Raw genomic sequence first — 16167 nt, 5'->3', positions numbered from 1 at the left:
TTTTGTCTCTGCCTCTCTCTGTTTCTCATGAATAAATAAAACTTAAAACAACAACAACAAACAACAACTCAGGACACATGTCCTAAGAACGAGAGTATTCTCATAAATAGATGTCATCACATTGAAACATTCAATGATCACTCAGCAGTACTCTCTCTGAAATGCATTCCACATACAAAATATTCCAACTGTCCCCCAAATCTTTTACAGCTTCTTTCCTTCAAAGTGGTGTAAGATCAAGGGTCATGTAATAGATTTGGTTGTGGTTTTCTATGTCTGGCCTGATTCCCTAGCTTTTCTGTGTATTTTTTTGATACTGAGTTTTTGAAAAGTCCAGTGGAACTGTTTCGCACAATGTCTCTCAATCTGGATTTGTCTGATTCCCCTCCCCCCTCCTCCATGCCTCCTCTCCCAACAGATTCATTTAAGAATTTTTTTGGCAGATTTACATTGGTGATGTAGATGCCCATTTCTGACATTCAGCACGGTAAGGAGCAAAGCTTTTGAGGGGAGGGAGGGGAGATACTTCTAGGGGAAGGACTGGTGGTTGCCTACTTGGGAGGGCGGCCCTTTCTGACTTAGGGTGTTGGCTCACCTCCCCCGCCAGTGCATTGTTGTTAGCTCCCAGTGATCGTTACTATGGGCAAAATTTAAAACAGAGGTTCTCCAAGAGGGAGAGGATGGGAAATGCATGTGGCTTTGTCTGGCGACAATTTTGGTCGTCATAATGTTGGGGAGGGTGTGTGCTACTGGCATCTAGTGGATAGAGGCCAAGGATGCTGCCAAACACCTTCCTTTAAAAAAGAATCACTCAGCCTCAAATGTCAACAGTGGCAAGGTGGAGAAATCCAGGGGACAGACAACGCTGAAGCCTCCTACCAGCAGACTCCCTGGCACCTGCCTCCTTCCTATCCCTTCTGCTCCCCGATCGGCTCCACTGCCGTCTGCCGCCTTCAACATTAAACACAACGGATGCAACAATTTTCCAATGCTTCCTCACTGCTAAGTAGTGACTCGCTTCTCTGTCCGTGTCTAAATTGGCTCTCTACTTGGCCTGTGAACTCCCAGGTCTTGCCAAGTGTGTCACCTGAGACGAGCTTTAATTGCTGGAGCAGGCACGTATCAATCTCATTTGGGAGAAGAGGACAAGGTGCCAGTAAAATCCTGCAGAGCATTGCTAACTAGCAGTCGTGCGGCGCCAGAGCCTAGTGCGCTCTCCAAAGTCCTGTCATCTGACCCGATAACACCGCGGAGGCGTTTTTCTGAGAGGTCGATTGCACTCGAGGAACGACCTCTGCTCGGTGACCTGCTGGACACCAGGCTGGTGCAGGGGGGCGGAGCGCGCAGAGCTCCAGCCAGGGGTGCGGGGGGTGGGGGGCTGGGGTTTAGACTCAGGATTCAGCCTACAGGTCCTGCACTCAACACAGCAGACGTCAAAACTGTTCTCACTGCCTTCCTCTCTCCCCTTCCTCCCGCAAACAACTCACAAAATACTCAAGGGGCATTTTGGGTCAAACGAGTCAAACGAGTTCACGAAGGACCGTGGGAATGCCTGGCTCCCGATCTCAGAGAGGAGCTGGTCGGCTTCCCCCATGTGTGGTGGGGGCCAGGCTCTCAAGGTCACAGGTAGGTGGGCGAGGCCCGGGTCCGCGGGTCTGCAGAGATCCCCTCCCCTGCTCCGCGGGGCAGGGGGGTGGGTGAGGGAGGCTCGGGTGGGGGCCCGGGTCTGCAGACAGCCCCTTTCCCAGCCCCAGCCCCCGCCCCCGCCCCGCCCCGCAGGGCAGAGGGGTGGGCGAGGCCCGGGTCCACACCGACCCGCGAGCGGGGCGGCGGCGCAGTGCGGCGGCGGGTCCGCGCGCAGGAGGCTGGCGGCTGGCGGCTGGCGGCTGGCGGCCTGCCCGGCGTGCGGACTGCGTCCAGGCGGCCACGACTCCGCCCGCGGGCGCCCCTACCGCCGTACCCGGCCTCATCCCCCGGCGGCGCGCGGGCACGACGTCTGGCGGCTTAAACCCAAGAATGAGCAGGGCGGCTCCACCAGCAAGCGTCCTCCCACCGAGCGAAAACGAAACTTCCCAGGATGCCTGACTTCCGGCGCCCCAACACCGCCCCTTCCCGCGCGCACCTGCGGTCCGCCCCGCCCAGTCGCCCCCGGCGCCGGCAGGTGAGATGCGCGCCAGGCCCCGCCCCTCGGCCCCGCCCCAGCCTCCCACGCCGCCACCTGGCCGGGCCCGCGCCGGGTCCGCCCTGCTCTGTCCCGCCCGGCCGCCAGGTGAGCAGCTCCAGGCCCCGTCCCGCGCCGTCCGCGCTCGTCCTTCCGACCGCCAGGTGAGCAGCTCCAGGCCCCGCCCCACTACCAGGCCCTGTCCCGCGCCGCGCCGTCCCCTTCCTTCCTCCCGGCTCCCAGGTGAGCACCGCTAGGCCCCGCCCCCCCGCCAGGCCCTGTCCCGCGCCGACCCCGCCCATCCTCCCGGCCCCCAGGGGAGCAGCTCCAAGCCCCGCCCTACCGCCAGGCCCGGTCCCACGCGGTCCCCCCTCATCCTCCCGGCCCCCAGGTGAGGGGCGCCCTTCCCCGCTGGGCCACCCACCAGGCCCCGCCCCGCCCCGCCCGGCTGTGCCTGCCCCCAGGTGCGCAGCCCCGGGCCCCGCCCGCCGCCCCCAGGCTCCACCCAGACGCCCGCACCCGTCGCGCCCGGTCCCGCCCCACCTGCGTCGCCGCGGGCTGGGTCGCGCCAGGGCCCGTCCCGCCGCCAGCCAGCCCGGCTCCGAGGCTTCTTCCCGCCGCCTCGCCGGGCCCCGCCCCGCCTCCAGGTGAGCGTCGCGGGACCGAGTCCGGGCTCGGGCCGCGCCCCGCCGAGCTCCAGGCCCCGCCGTGCTCCAGGCCCCGCCCTCCCAGCGGGCCCCGCCCCCCGCCCGCGGCGCCTGCGCAGTGCGGCCCGTCGGGCCGGGGCCGGGCGGCGCGGCCGGCGCAGTCGGCGGGCGCAGTGCGCGTGCGCCGTGCGGCCGGGGGCGGGCGGCGGCGGCCGCGGAGCGGAGCGGGGGCGGGGCGGCGCCGTCTGGCTCGGTCGGGCCGGGGCGGGAGTGCGGCGCGGGACGGCGGGGCCCGCGGGCTGAGGACGGCGGCCTAGGCGGCCGGCAGGTGAGACCCGCGGGCCGCGGGGGAGCGGGCGCCGCTCGGGGCGGGGAGGGGGCGCGGGCGGGGCGCGCGGCGGGGCGGCGGGGCGCGGGGGAGCGGCGGCCGGGCCGCGGCGCATTGTCCGGGCGCGGGCGGCGCCGGCACAGCGCCCCCTGCCGGCCGGGCCGCGGGGCGGGGGGCCTCGGGCTCGGGCCGCGCGCCTTTGTTCGCCGCCCCCGCCAACATGGCGGCCGCCCTGCCCGCCGGGCCGCGGGCCCCGCGCTTTGTTCCGCAGGCCTGGGCGGCGGGGCGGGGGCGGGGGCGGGGGGCGGCGGGGGCGGGGCGCGGGAGCGTTGCATAACCCGCCGGGCGGGGCGGGGGACGGGACCCCCGGGCGGAGGCGGGGCGGGGGGGAGGGGCGGGGCGGGGCGGCCGTTCTCCTCCCGCCTCCGTCCCTCCCGCGGGTCCGGGTCGCCCCCGCCCCGCGCCCCCGGCCCCGGCCCTCGCTGGGGTCTGCCCCTCGCCCGCGCGCCCCCGCATCCCGGGTGACCTTGAGCGCGCTGCGCCCGGGGCGCGGGGATGAGCCGCACGACGCGGAAGCTTGCGCAGTGCCCGGGGTGGGCTCGCGCGCCTGCCCGGAGCCGGTTTCGGGGGCGGCGGTGGCCGCGGCCGGGAGGTGGGCGCCCCGAGGCTGTTGGCGCGGCGGCTGCGTGCGATGGGGCCGGGCCCGGGGCCGGGGCCGGGTGCACGGGGGTGTCCGTGCTCGCCGGGGCCGCGGTGGCGGGCACCTCGGGGGGCAGCGCGGGACGCGCGCCGCCGTGGGCCGCCGTGGGCCGACACCTGTAACTTTCTTCTGCTGGAATCTTCTGGAAGGAGCCCTGCAGGCCGAAGAGCTGGAGGGAGAGGGCACAGCTTTTGTTAGGAGACGAGAATCCCGCGTGCGCTTGGGGGTGTTTCCAGGGCGGGCTGGGTTCGGCAGGGCCCTCCGGGTGCTGACCGTGCAGGCGGGGTCAGAGGGAAGGGGCGGCTGCCCCGGGGCCTTGCCCCAGCCTGGCGTGGTGGGCACACACCCCAAGTTGTAACCGCCGGGAATTCGCGGAACGGTCCTTGTTAGACTGGAGAATAGCGAGTAAACGTCGCACACTTGGTATATGTCACAAATTTATGGATAGTAGGTATTAGTTTTTTGTGGGAAGACAGAATTTATTTTTCTTTTAGAGTAGCGAGTAGACGTTAAGATGCTGTGAAATGGCTAAGGCAAGCAAAGGCCTTCTAGTCATTTCTTTACATTTGACCTACAGGTTTTTTGTTTTTTTTTTTTCCAGAAACTTTGGCTGATCCCAGGAATTTGGCTAGTAGTGCTTCCACAGTACTTCCGGTTCCCAATCCAGACTACAGTAACAGTACCGACTTAGTTTTGGAATATCTGAAGCGGTGCTGCTGAAGGTAGTGCGGAACTAGTCTTAGATGCTGCTGGAGAAACAAAGGGTTCCTTGGTCACCTCAGTTTGGGAAATAGTGCTGTGTTCTGTCCTCCCTTGGGGTCGGAGTTTACCGCCTCCATTAAGGGCTCTGAGAAATATTGTGCTGTTTCCATAGTTGGCTGCAGATCTCTTTGTTTTGTTTTGTTTCAGCGCCCATGAAATCCAGGTAACGCTGAAACGTTGGTCATTGCTGTCCTCAGAGTGCATCTTAGGTAACGGTACCCACGCCTTCATGTGCTTTGTGATGCCTGTGCATCTCGTGGTCAGGATCTCAAATGTGGCTTTTAGTCTTCAGATGAGAATTATTAATTTGAAGTTGTAAGTGGAGAAACGTAATAGCGTTTTCGCAGTGACTTACTTGAATGCCCACACACTCGTAACTTGTCTTGCTGCACTCCTTAATCGTTAGCGTTTTTTTTCTGGTACATTAAAAATTTGTGGAAAAGATACTGTTTCTGAAGAATTAATCACATCGGTCATTTACAGATTAAAAGTAATGGTGTTGAGTGTTTTTTTGATTTAGCTGTTAGGATCTTAATTTGCTGACAGAGCAATTGATACATATCTACATAAACACTTTCTTAATATTTATTGATGCTTGAATGTCCCCCACCCCTCCCCACCCCGTTCCTTGAATGAGAAGAACTTGGAAGAGGGAATCAATTATTTTACCCAGGTATTTTGTTCAATTTGGCACACACACTGTGGTGTTGTGAAAAAGCTCTGGGCTCTGAAGTTGGCCACTGAGAGAGCGTGGCCTTCAGCTCTGGAGAGTCTGGGTGGAAATCAAGCCCTACTGGGTCTTGATCTGAAGCCACACAGCTGATCTCCCTTCCCAAACCCCTTGTGTTCTTTAGAACTTGCCATTTCTTCCCTGTAAACTGGGAGGAGACGTGTCACATGAGGCTCTTTCGAGAACTACATGAATTTGTAGGGTTCCCAGCACAGTCCTGCAATGCAATAGCTGCTGCCATTCATCGTTCATTTCCTTCCCTTCTACTTTTGAACTTTGCTGCAGTTAATGTTGAAGTGAACCATTTGGTTCGTTGTGCTCTAGTATTCAGTGTGATTTTTTTTTTTTTAAAGATTTTATTTATTTATTCATGAGACAGAGAGAGAGAAGCAGAGACACAGGCAGAGGGAAGCAGGCTCCATGCAGGAAGCCTGACGCAGAACTCGATTCCAGGTCTCCAGGATCACACACGCATGGCCTGGGCCAAAGGCAGCCCTAAACCGCTGAGCCACCCGGGCTGATCCTTCAGTGTGATTTTTAGTTCTTTATTAGGTGCTTAAGGCATTTAAAAAATGCCATAAGTTCTTAATGCAGTGAGTCTTGTATGGGCGTACTGCACAAAGATGTGCCCTTGGAGACCTTCCGGTCTGGTAGGGAGGATATGCATGCACAGGATGAGGGCATCTGGAAGAGAAGGCAATGCTCTAGCAGGGTCAGGAGTGTAGAGCAGGAGAGCAAAGAAGTCCAGGTGGAAGGACAGTGCCAGCAGACGCGTGTAGAGGGTGTTTGAGACCATCCTGGATTTGAATCCCAACCAAAGATTGCCCCATGTTAACATTTACTTCTAAGAGTGTGTTTATCTGTTAAACAGGATGACACCTACCTCATCAAGTGTAAGCTTCTAGGGCTTTGTGGTAAGTGCCCTGTGGGTACCGACAATGATGATGAGGTCACCACTGCTGACACCACCTGTACTTTGTCAGGGCCGGTCTGGGTAGCATGAATTTGGGGCCAGGTTTTACTTGATCTGCATACCATGTCAAGGCAGTTGGGGTTTCTTCTCTATGTGGGGAAAGCCATTGGAAGGCATTAAGCAGCATGAAAGGTGGACCAAGGAATGTGCCAGCACAGGATCTCTGTGTAGTCCAGACTTGGGGGTGGTGGTGGATGAAGTCATTTGGGACGAGGGGGATCAGTCTGGAGCCACTACAATGTTGACTGTGTTGATTTTTTCGGGCAGAAGGGGTGGAGGGAGAAGGATCCATTCAACACGGGTGTTGTTTTATTCAAATGCTGACAGTGTAAGTGAAGAGACTACTCAAGCATTTTTTATACCATTTTAGATACTTTTCAATTGTAGTAACCTGTGTTTTTAGTTTTTTAATTTTTTTTTATTTTTTAAAAAGCAGGGATGCCTGGTTGGCTCAGTTGGAAGAGCATGTGACTCTTAATCTCAGGGTCATGAGTTCAAACCCCACCTTGGGTGTAGAGACTGCTTAAAATAAATACATAAAAACTAAAAAGATGGAACAACTTTTTTAAAAAAACTTAGATTGTATTTGTTTATAGCAAGTTCAATTTGCTTATAGTTACATCCACAGAGCGTAAAAGCAATTTTTGTACCTGTTGGTGGCCTGTATGTTTGTCAACAAATGAGAACGAATCCATGTTTATAGTTGTATATGTGAATGTATGTTTATATATTAACTAGTCCCATTTCTTAGTTAATATTAATCATTCTAGGCCCTGACAGGTGATTAGAATGTCCTTTTTTCCTGTGTCCAGGGTTGGGTTGTGAATTTCTTTTTGCTTTTTTCTCACTTGAAACCACTGTGGACTGATAAAGTTTTGTGTATTCGGTGTTATTAATCAAGTAGTTCTTGTTCTTTTTCCGCAGCTTGCCCTAACTTGGGCATGGTGCACTCCCTTCAAGCTGGATCTCTTCCCTGGGATGCCACCCCATTAATCTTTGAACCATTTCTTGCTTTCTGATACTAGATGTCTAAGATTTCATGATCAGCTGGTTCTTTCAGCTCCTCTTATTGGGGGATGGAATTTAGATACTGAAATCTGGTGCTTCGTGTCTGTATTGCTACTGGAATGCCTCTACTTTCATTGGGCAGATGCGGGAAATACATAAAATTCGATTTTTTTTTTTTTTTTTTTTTTTTTTTTAAGATTTGATGTATTTATTTGACAAGGAGAGAAAGCACAGTAGGCAGAGCAGGAGGCAGAGGGAGAGGGAGAAACAGAGCCTCTACTGAGCAGAGAGCCCAATGTGGGGCTTCATCCCAGAACCCTGGGATCATGACCTGAGCCAAAGGCAGACGCTTCACCAACTGAGCCACCTAGGAGTCCCTGTATTGGTATTTTCAATTAAATTTAACATTGCAGGGTTTTTACTTTGAGTTTATTTTTTTTTCTCCAACGTTGAAAATTTGCATTCTTTGCAACATTAGTTCCCTTGTCCTGCAGTATATAAATGATATTTGAAAACACCGATAATAAAATGCTGGCTTATATTTCATTACAGTTCTTTTGTTCTTAAAACATATCCATGTAAGGGTGTGTAGTTGACATTCTGAATTATAAAATGACTTGAAGATACTTTTCTTTCTGATGATGTTGCCAGTTTGATTATTAGTTTGGTTTATTTGTATGAAATACTTAAGGTTTAAGGGTTGTATTACGTTTTTAATGTATTTTTAAAAATTTTATTATGTAAAATGTTTATGTAGTTTAAAAGTCAAAGCTGTGTTACAAAGGTATATTCATAGTCCTTCCACTGCTGTTGCCTGCATCAAACATACCCATAGTGCCCCCCTTTTATTTCTGGTTTATTTTTCCAGTGTTTCATTTTTGCAAATACTAGCATGGATACGTATTTTTATTTCCTTTTCATTTTTAGAAAGAAAGTAGACTTCAATGCTGTTATTTTTTCCCCTTAGTATAGTCTGCAGATTGCTTTATATAAGCTCTTTTCTATTTTTACATTCTTGTAGTTTTTAATGATGAACATGGGTTGTTTATATTCTGTTGCTCTTATTAATGTTGCTACAGGGAATAACCTTGTAGATATGTTGTTTTGTATTTGTGCATGTGTAGGTTTAAGGTAGATTTTTGGGTAAAAGATAAACATGTTTGAAATTTGTGTAGTGTCAGAAACTTAGAGTTTAAAAAAGCAGATCTGATTATGTCACCCTTTTACTTAAAGCTCTCATTGGCTTCCCACTGCTTTAAGTACTGAACTTCGTAACATGATCTCAGGGGCATACGTGTAACTTTTATCCTTTGGGACTTTGGCCACATGTCTCCCCTTCCCTTGCTCCAGCCACGCCTGTCATTCTTCTGTCTTCTGTGCTCAGCACCTTCTCCTTCATAGGGCACGTGGCACTGGTTCTTGTTCCTCTGCCTGGAATGTGTTATTGGTGTGTTTGTTTGTGTTTTGGTCCTGTTTCAGTTCTTTCTATAGAGTTTGTCTCAAGCATCATTTTTTTCATGAGATTCTTTTTGAGCCACTGCAGCAGCAGCCTTGCAAGGCCAGCCCTGCCTGGCATCAGTGAGGAGAACCAGAAGACCAGCGGATGCAGACTGTACAGATGTGCTGCCACATGTGCTGCACAGGAACGTCTCTTGTGACCCACCCAAACCAGAAGCAAATGGGAAAGGAAATTCTGGGGAATGTGGTTCAGTCTAGCCAAGTTAAAATCTTACATTGCAAAATGATGAACCCAGGGTTTTATATTCCTTACTCAGGTTCCACATAAAGGACCGGAAAGTTTCTGTGACTGCCCTAAAAAAATGCAAATTGAATTCTAAATTTGTAAGCCAGGGCATTGATTGGTAAGGAGTGGGATCCTAAAAATTGGATTAGAGATGTATGGTCAGATTCTGATTAAGCTGGAGACCTAAATTCTGCTGTGCTGTCTTTGCCAGTAGAAGTAGCTTTTCCATCCCGTGTGGGGAACTTGATCTCTGTTTGCCTGGCAAACTGTAATTGCCTGCCCTTCCCCAAAGATCATCCCAGCAGGCCCCAATGTGGGAGGTATAGAACGTGACCCATGAGGAGTTCCAAAAGATTGGTTTGCCGTTAAATTATAGGTCGGACCTGAGGGATATTTGTGGGAATGGATCTTAGGGTTATGGGATAATGGTGGAAGGGACACGAAGGTGCGTTAGGATGAATTTGTTGACACGGGCTCATAAGCAGGCATTCTGGATCAGTTTTGTACCTTGAGGGGGTTAGAGTGCTGGTGATTGCCTGAAACAAATCCAGAGGTGGTCTGAGCAAAGCTGAGATGCCAGAACTGTCTTGCTATACCATGGAAGAAGGAGACAGCTAAAGGCTTTGGGAGATTGGAACGTTCCGAGTGGCTTTGTTGTAAAAGACCTGCTCACCACCCTGGGAGGATTCAGAGCTCATGCATTATATTCCAGTTATAAGGGGAGCCCCAGTATCCTAGAGAGGTCTGGTCACTTTTCTCTGTAGGTCAGAAATCACAGTGGGAACCACAGGAACTGTAAATGCAGTGATGACTGGGGTGGCAGGTCTGTAGAATGATCTTATTTTACTTTATTACTTTTTAAAAGATTTATTCACTTCTTTTTTTAGACAGCGAGCGAGCAAGCAGGGGGAAAGGGAGGAAGAATCTCCCGTAGCTCCCCCCGCCCCTGCTGGTTGTGGAGCCTGATGTGGGGCTCCACCCCAAGACCCTGTGATCTTGACCTGAGCTGAAATCAAGAGTCAGACATTCAACTGACTGAGTCACCCGGGTGCCCTGAAATGGTCTTACTTTAATTTAGGATTAATTTCTTTTCCTTTTGTATCATGTATTTATGAACATATTTTTATTTATTTATTGTATATATTTTTATTGGAGTTCGATTTGCCAACATATAGCATAACACCCAGTGCTCATCCCGTCAAGTGCCTCCCTCAGTGCCCGTCACCCAGTCACCCCAATCCCCCACCCACCTTTCCACTACCCCTTGTTTGTTTCCCAGAGTTAGGGGTCTCCCATGTTCTTCACCCTCACTGATATTTTCACTCATTTTCTCTCCTTTCCCCTTTATTCCCTTTCACTATTTTTTATATTCCCCAAATGAATGAGACCATATAATATTTGTCCTTCTCCAACTGACTTACTTCACTGAGCATAATATCCTCCAGTTCTATCCATGTTGAAGCAAATGGTGGGTATTTGTCGTTTCTAATGGCTGAGTAATATTCCATTGTATACATAGACCACAGCTTCTTTATCCATTCATCTTTCGATGGACACTAAAGTTCCTCCTACAGTTTGGCTATTGTGGACGTTGCTGCTATAGACGTTGGGGTGCAGGTGTCCTGCCGTTTCACTGCATCTGTATCTTTGGGGTAAATCCCCAGCAGTGCAATTGCTGGGTCATAGGGTAGCTCTATTTTTAACTCTTTGAGGAAACTTCACACAGTTTTCCAGAGTGGCTGTACAGTTCACACTCATCAACTGTGCAAGAGGGTTTCCCTTTCTCCACATCCTCTCCAACATTTGTTGTTTCCTATCTTGTTAATTTTCACCATTCTCACTGGTGTGAGGTGGTATCTCATTGTGGTTTCAATTTGTATTTAAATTTAGGATTAATTTTTAGGTTGCAACTACCAGTGATTTCTTTGCTTGCTCTGATTTTATTTTATTTTATTTTTAAAGATTTTATTTGTTCATGAGAGACACAGAGAGAGAGAGGCAGAGAGAGAAGCAGGCTTCATGCAGGGAGCCCGATACGGGACTTGATCCTGGGACTCCAGGATCACATCCTGGGCCAAAGGCAGGAGCTAAACCGCTGAGCCACCCAGACGTCCCTGATATTGTTTAATCTTATAAAGTTTTTCCTTTAAATTGATTTAGTAAAAGATAGAAGTGATCTTATGTACTTCCATTTGTAATTATTTTTCATAGTTTCTGAGGTGTTAGTCTGATATAGTAAAATTCATCTAAAGTATACATAGTTTATCAGTACATTATGTCATTGTTGGGGCCTTGTTGGAAGGTAGTTTCAGTATAGAGTCTTTTCAAAAAATTATTTTAGAGAGGGAGAGTGGGGGAGGGGCAGAGGAAGAGAATCTTAAGTAGACTCCCTGCTCAGCGTGAAGCTTGACACAGGGCTCGATCCCATGACCCTGAGATCCTGATCTGAACGGAAACTTAACTGACTGAGCCACTGAGACGCCCCTGTACTTAGACATTTTTAAATACCTATACTGTTTGGCTTAGCAGTTTCACTTTTAGGAATTGGTTGTATAGCTGCGTTTGCAGGATCGTATAAATCTGAGTAAGATTTTTCATGACAGGAGTATTTGTGATATTATAACTATGAAATACTTGTCCAATATTGGGGTTAGGGTAAAATAAAAGAATTTTATGCCCATACATTGGCATGTTATTAGTAAAAATAAGAGAGGAGTAAAAATAAAGCTCTGTGGGAAGCAAGACATTTAATAAGCAAGTTGTAGAACTGTATTCTTGGTTGTGTGTTTTAAGATGTTTGTGTTTGTGTGTATGCTTTATTTTTTTAAAGTTTTTTTTTTTTTTTTTTTTTTTTTTCTTATTCATGAGAGATCTAGGCAGAGAAAGAAGCAGGCTCCCTGCGGGGAGCCTGATGTGGAACTTGATCCCAGGACTCCAGGGTCATGCACTGAGCTGAAGGCAGATGCTCAACCACTGAGCGACCCAGGCGGCCCTGTATCTGTTTGTTAAGTGTGTATAATAGTATGTCAGATTCAGAGCAGTGTTTTATAATTGGTTACTTCTGGGGGTGGGTTGATGGAGGAAGGCGTGAGGAGGGTGATGGCTACCATAGTAACAATTAGGCTCTAAATAGCTTAATCTGAATTAATAGTAGCAGATTTACCTTTGGTTTGAGGACTGTTGATATCTCAGAATCTTGCTTTTTTTTTTAAATTTTGTGTGTGTGTGTGTGTAATGTATAGTAGTGGCATGTTCATGGTTTGTGACACACTAACGAACTACTTACCATGAATTTCATTTATGTGGTCACTAGAGTTATAGTTTATTTGTGTGTATACTATTGTGGGTCTTCATCCTCTCATTGATAAACGTTGGGCCCTTCTCAGTTTGAGACTTTAGTTCAGATGACCCAAGAACCAGAGGACAGCAAGTTTGGATTAGATTTATTTATGTAGAAGATGTTATTTACTTGAGAGAGTCAGTGCAAGCAGACAAGCAGAGGGAGACTCCCTGCTGAGCAGAGAGCCTGATGTGGGCTTGATCCCAGGATGCTGGGATCATGACCTGAGCCAAAGGTAGATGCTTCACCGACTGAGCCATCCAGGCACCCCAACTTTGGATCAGATTGATTTTAATTTAAATTTTTAAAAAGATTTTATTTATTCATGAGAGACAGAGAGGGGTAGAGACACAGGCAGAGGGAGAAGCAGGCTCCCTGCGGGGAGCCCAATGTGGGACTTGATCCTGGGATCCCAGGATCATGCCCTGGGCTGAAGGCAGACGCTCAACTGACGAGCCATCCAGGCATCCCTGGATCATATTTAGATGTAGTGGAGGAAATACATGTGTGGGTGCTGTCAGTAACTTGGAGGTGTGCTACATTGAAGGAGGAAGGCGTAGAGAATATTTAGGAGGCAAAGCCTGATGACCACAGTGCAGTGTAAGAAAGTTTAAGCAAGGCCAGTGAGGAGTCTTCCAGCCAGAGTCGGGGATTACAGGAATCCCTTGTCCTGTAGGATTCAGCCTGTGTTAGTATTCTGTGTCTGGTCTTTGGTGAGAAACCACCATTGTGGTTGGTGCTAGTGTGCAGGGTGTTGGGTTCAGAGTGCAGAAGTTTTTCGTAGTAGGTGACCCAACAGGCTCATTTTCATGGCTGTCACAGGGCTTACATGAGTGGACTTGTTGTGAACTTTCAGGTACGTGTTTCTCGCATACTTTTCTGTTCAGTGCACTTAGGAGTAGAATTGCTGGATCATATATATTAGGTGTGTGTTCAATATTAGTAGATAATGCCAAACTTTTCCAAAATGGATATACTAGTTTCTATTCCTATTACAGTGAATACATCCTTGTGACTGTACATTCTCACCCAGTATTTGGTATTGTTGATATTTGTAATTTTAGACTTTTCAAGTGGGTGTGTGGTAGTCTCTGGTTCCTACTTCCTGGACTAGAGGTGGCCGTGTATTTATCTTGGTCAGTTCTTGATGGATACATCTCATAAACTTTAAGAACAGTGGTGAGATTTGCCACATTCCCTTCCTCCTGCTAGTGATCATGTTTCCAAATGGAGCTTCCTGTAGTGCTGGTCTTTTATGTGTCCACAGTGAGCAGAAGCAGAAAGAGGTAGAGGAGGAGTAAGGTGTGGAGGAAAGAGGAGGAGGAGTGGGAGGGCAGAGGTGGGAAATGGGAATTATTTTGAGTTAAGTTTTCTTAACTAAGATATCTGGGGTTTGTAACCAGAGCATACTTAACATATTCTGACAGTTAAACCTTTTTAAAAAGTAGACTTTATTTTTAAGAGCAGTTGTAAGTTCACTGCACAACTGGGCAGAAAGTGCAGAGTTTTCCTGCACCTCCTGATCCCCTGACCATGTCTCCACCATGTTGACATCCTGCACCAGATTGTACTTTGTTTGTTTGTTAGGATCACTGAACGTTTGTTGACACATCATTGCCATTCATTCTAAGTCCATAGTTTTATGTTAGGATTTACTATTGATGGTGTATATTCTATGGGTTTTGATAAATATGCAATATGTATCCATCATTATAGCATCATTCACAGTGGTTTCACTGCTCTTAAGAATCCTCTCTGCTCTGTATTTCTGTTTTAATTCTGTGGCCAGAACACTATTTAAAAGCTTATGTAAGTTTTGAAGCTTGCCTTATGGCCCAGCATACGATGAATTTTTGTTAATGTCCATCCAGTGTGTGCTTGGAAAGAATGCTTCTGTATTTGTTGGATGCAATGTCTGTATATGTCAGTTTAGCTTGATTAGTTGTGTTAACTTCAACATCCTTGCTCTTTTTTCCTTTTAGTCTACTGGTTGTATTGCTTAGCAACAGAAATGTGTTAATACTGTGATCTTGAATTTGTTCCTCCTTAGTTTTGATGGTTTTTGCTTTATATATTTTGAAGATACGTTGTTAGGTGCATACATGTTTAGAATTGTACATCTTCCTCATCAGTTGAGTTTTGAAAAATCATTAAGTATCTCTTTTTAAAAGTATTGTTAGAGATTAAGTTTAGTTAGCTGAGTAGTAATGTAGCTGCACTATTTTTCACTGATTAATATATGCAATGTCTTTTTTTTTTTTTTACCTTTTATGTTCATACTTTCTACATACTTGTGTTTTGAATGAGTCTGTTGTCAACAATGTGTAGTTGGAATTTAAAAAATTTAGTCTAACAATATTTCATACATTTGGTCTGTTGACATTTAACAAAATAACTGACATAGTTGACATTTAGGAAAATGACTGACCTAGGGTTTAGATTTTATATTAAGTGCTTTCTCTTTATTATACCTGTTTAATGTGCTTTTTCTCTTTTTTTGTTTTTCTTTGCTTTTTTTTTTTTAAGTTGGAAGTTATTTAAAACATGTCATCTTGACTTCTCAAAATGTAATATTTGCTTTTTTTTTTCTCTCTGGGTATTTAAACTCCATTTATCTCATTTCACTTATATGCCACTGTTGTGCTCCTTTAATTTTGTATCTGTTTTAAGAAATTATTAATTTATATAATCAATAACCATTTAGATTTATCTTTTTCATTCACTTATGTTATTCTAGTTCTCCATCTTTGAACATTTTTCTTCTTCCTGGAGAACGCTCTGTTTCTCACCTGTTGCCGGACTGCTAATAGTGAATTCTCTGATTGTGTTAGCTAAAAATTTCACAAATTGATGTTTTTTTGAAGGATAATTTTGATGTATATTGAATTGCCTAACTTTGGTTGGTTTCCTTCTAAGATGTTGAAAGAAGTTACTGAGTGATATACCTAGCTTCTCTTCTCTCTGAGAAGTAAACTATCAGTTTAATATTTGCTCTCATGAGTGGAATTTGTCTTTTCTTACTTATTTAAGACTGTTATGGTTTTGTTTTTGTTTTTGTTTTTCAACAGTTTTATGTGTGTAGGTATGTTTTTATGTGTATTTTCTTTTGGTTCTAATTGAATCTAATGAAGTTCTTTTCATTCTTTTGAACGTTCGTAGCACCATCTTTAAGAGTATTTCTGCTGCCTGCCTCCCACTCCCTTCTCAGAATCCATTGGAAAGCATATAAGACTGTTTCTTACCCTCTCCATGCTTCGTTTAGGATATTTTTTTATTTTAAAGACCTTATTCATTTATTCATGAGAGAGAGAGAGAGGCAGAGACACAGGCAGAGAAGCAGGCTCCATGCAAGGAGCCTGATGCAGGACTTGATCCTGGGTCCCCAGGATCAGGCCCTGGGCCAAAGGCGGCGCTAAACTGCTGAGCCACCCAGGCTGCCCAGGATATTTTAACTCACTTTGTTCACTAATTTTTAACAAGAGTAGCCTACTGTTAATGTCATCCATTGAATTTATTGAATTTTTTTCACTTCTGGAAAATCATGGTCTTTGATACTGTCAAAGGTTCAAAATAGCCAGAATAAAACCAATGAATAACTGAAGTAATTAGTAGAAGTTTGTTATGCACGCACCAGAGATACAATTTGCAAACTAGGAGCACTCAAATCAGAATATAGAATGCGGTTTAGGGGTATATTGTTATAAATGATTTTAGTGAGAAGACAGTGACTGTTTATTTTTCACAATGATTAGTTACAGTGTTAGAATTTTTTTG

At 47.6% G+C, this 16167-nt stretch overlaps 1 protein-coding gene across 6 annotated transcripts in view; it reads left to right on the top strand.

Moving 5' to 3' along the window:
• The first annotated feature begins 2202 nt into the window (after positions 1-2202).
• The window catches only part of SPIN1 (spindlin 1), a 74958-nt gene continuing 60993 nt past the window's right edge, over positions 2203-16167 (top strand). For 2 of the 6 annotated variants that reach the window (XM_038527333.1, XM_038527328.1), the window contains exons 1-2: positions 3026-3136; positions 4438-4558. The gene's annotated coding sequence lies outside the window, so the exon portion shown is untranslated. Of the gene's footprint in view, positions 2326-3023; positions 3137-4437; positions 4559-4745; positions 4808-16167 lie in introns of those variants that run through there. The other 4 variants (XM_038527330.1, XM_038527329.1, XM_038527332.1 and 1 more) reach the window with 4 other exon arrangements.

The sequence above is a fragment of the Canis lupus genome, chromosome 1 (genome assembly GCF_011100685.1).
Source record: "Canis lupus familiaris isolate Mischka breed German Shepherd chromosome 1, alternate assembly UU_Cfam_GSD_1.0, whole genome shotgun sequence".
Lineage (NCBI taxonomy): Eukaryota > Metazoa > Chordata > Mammalia > Carnivora > Canidae > Canis > Canis lupus.
This window is presented reverse-complemented; position numbering and strand designations above follow the sequence as displayed.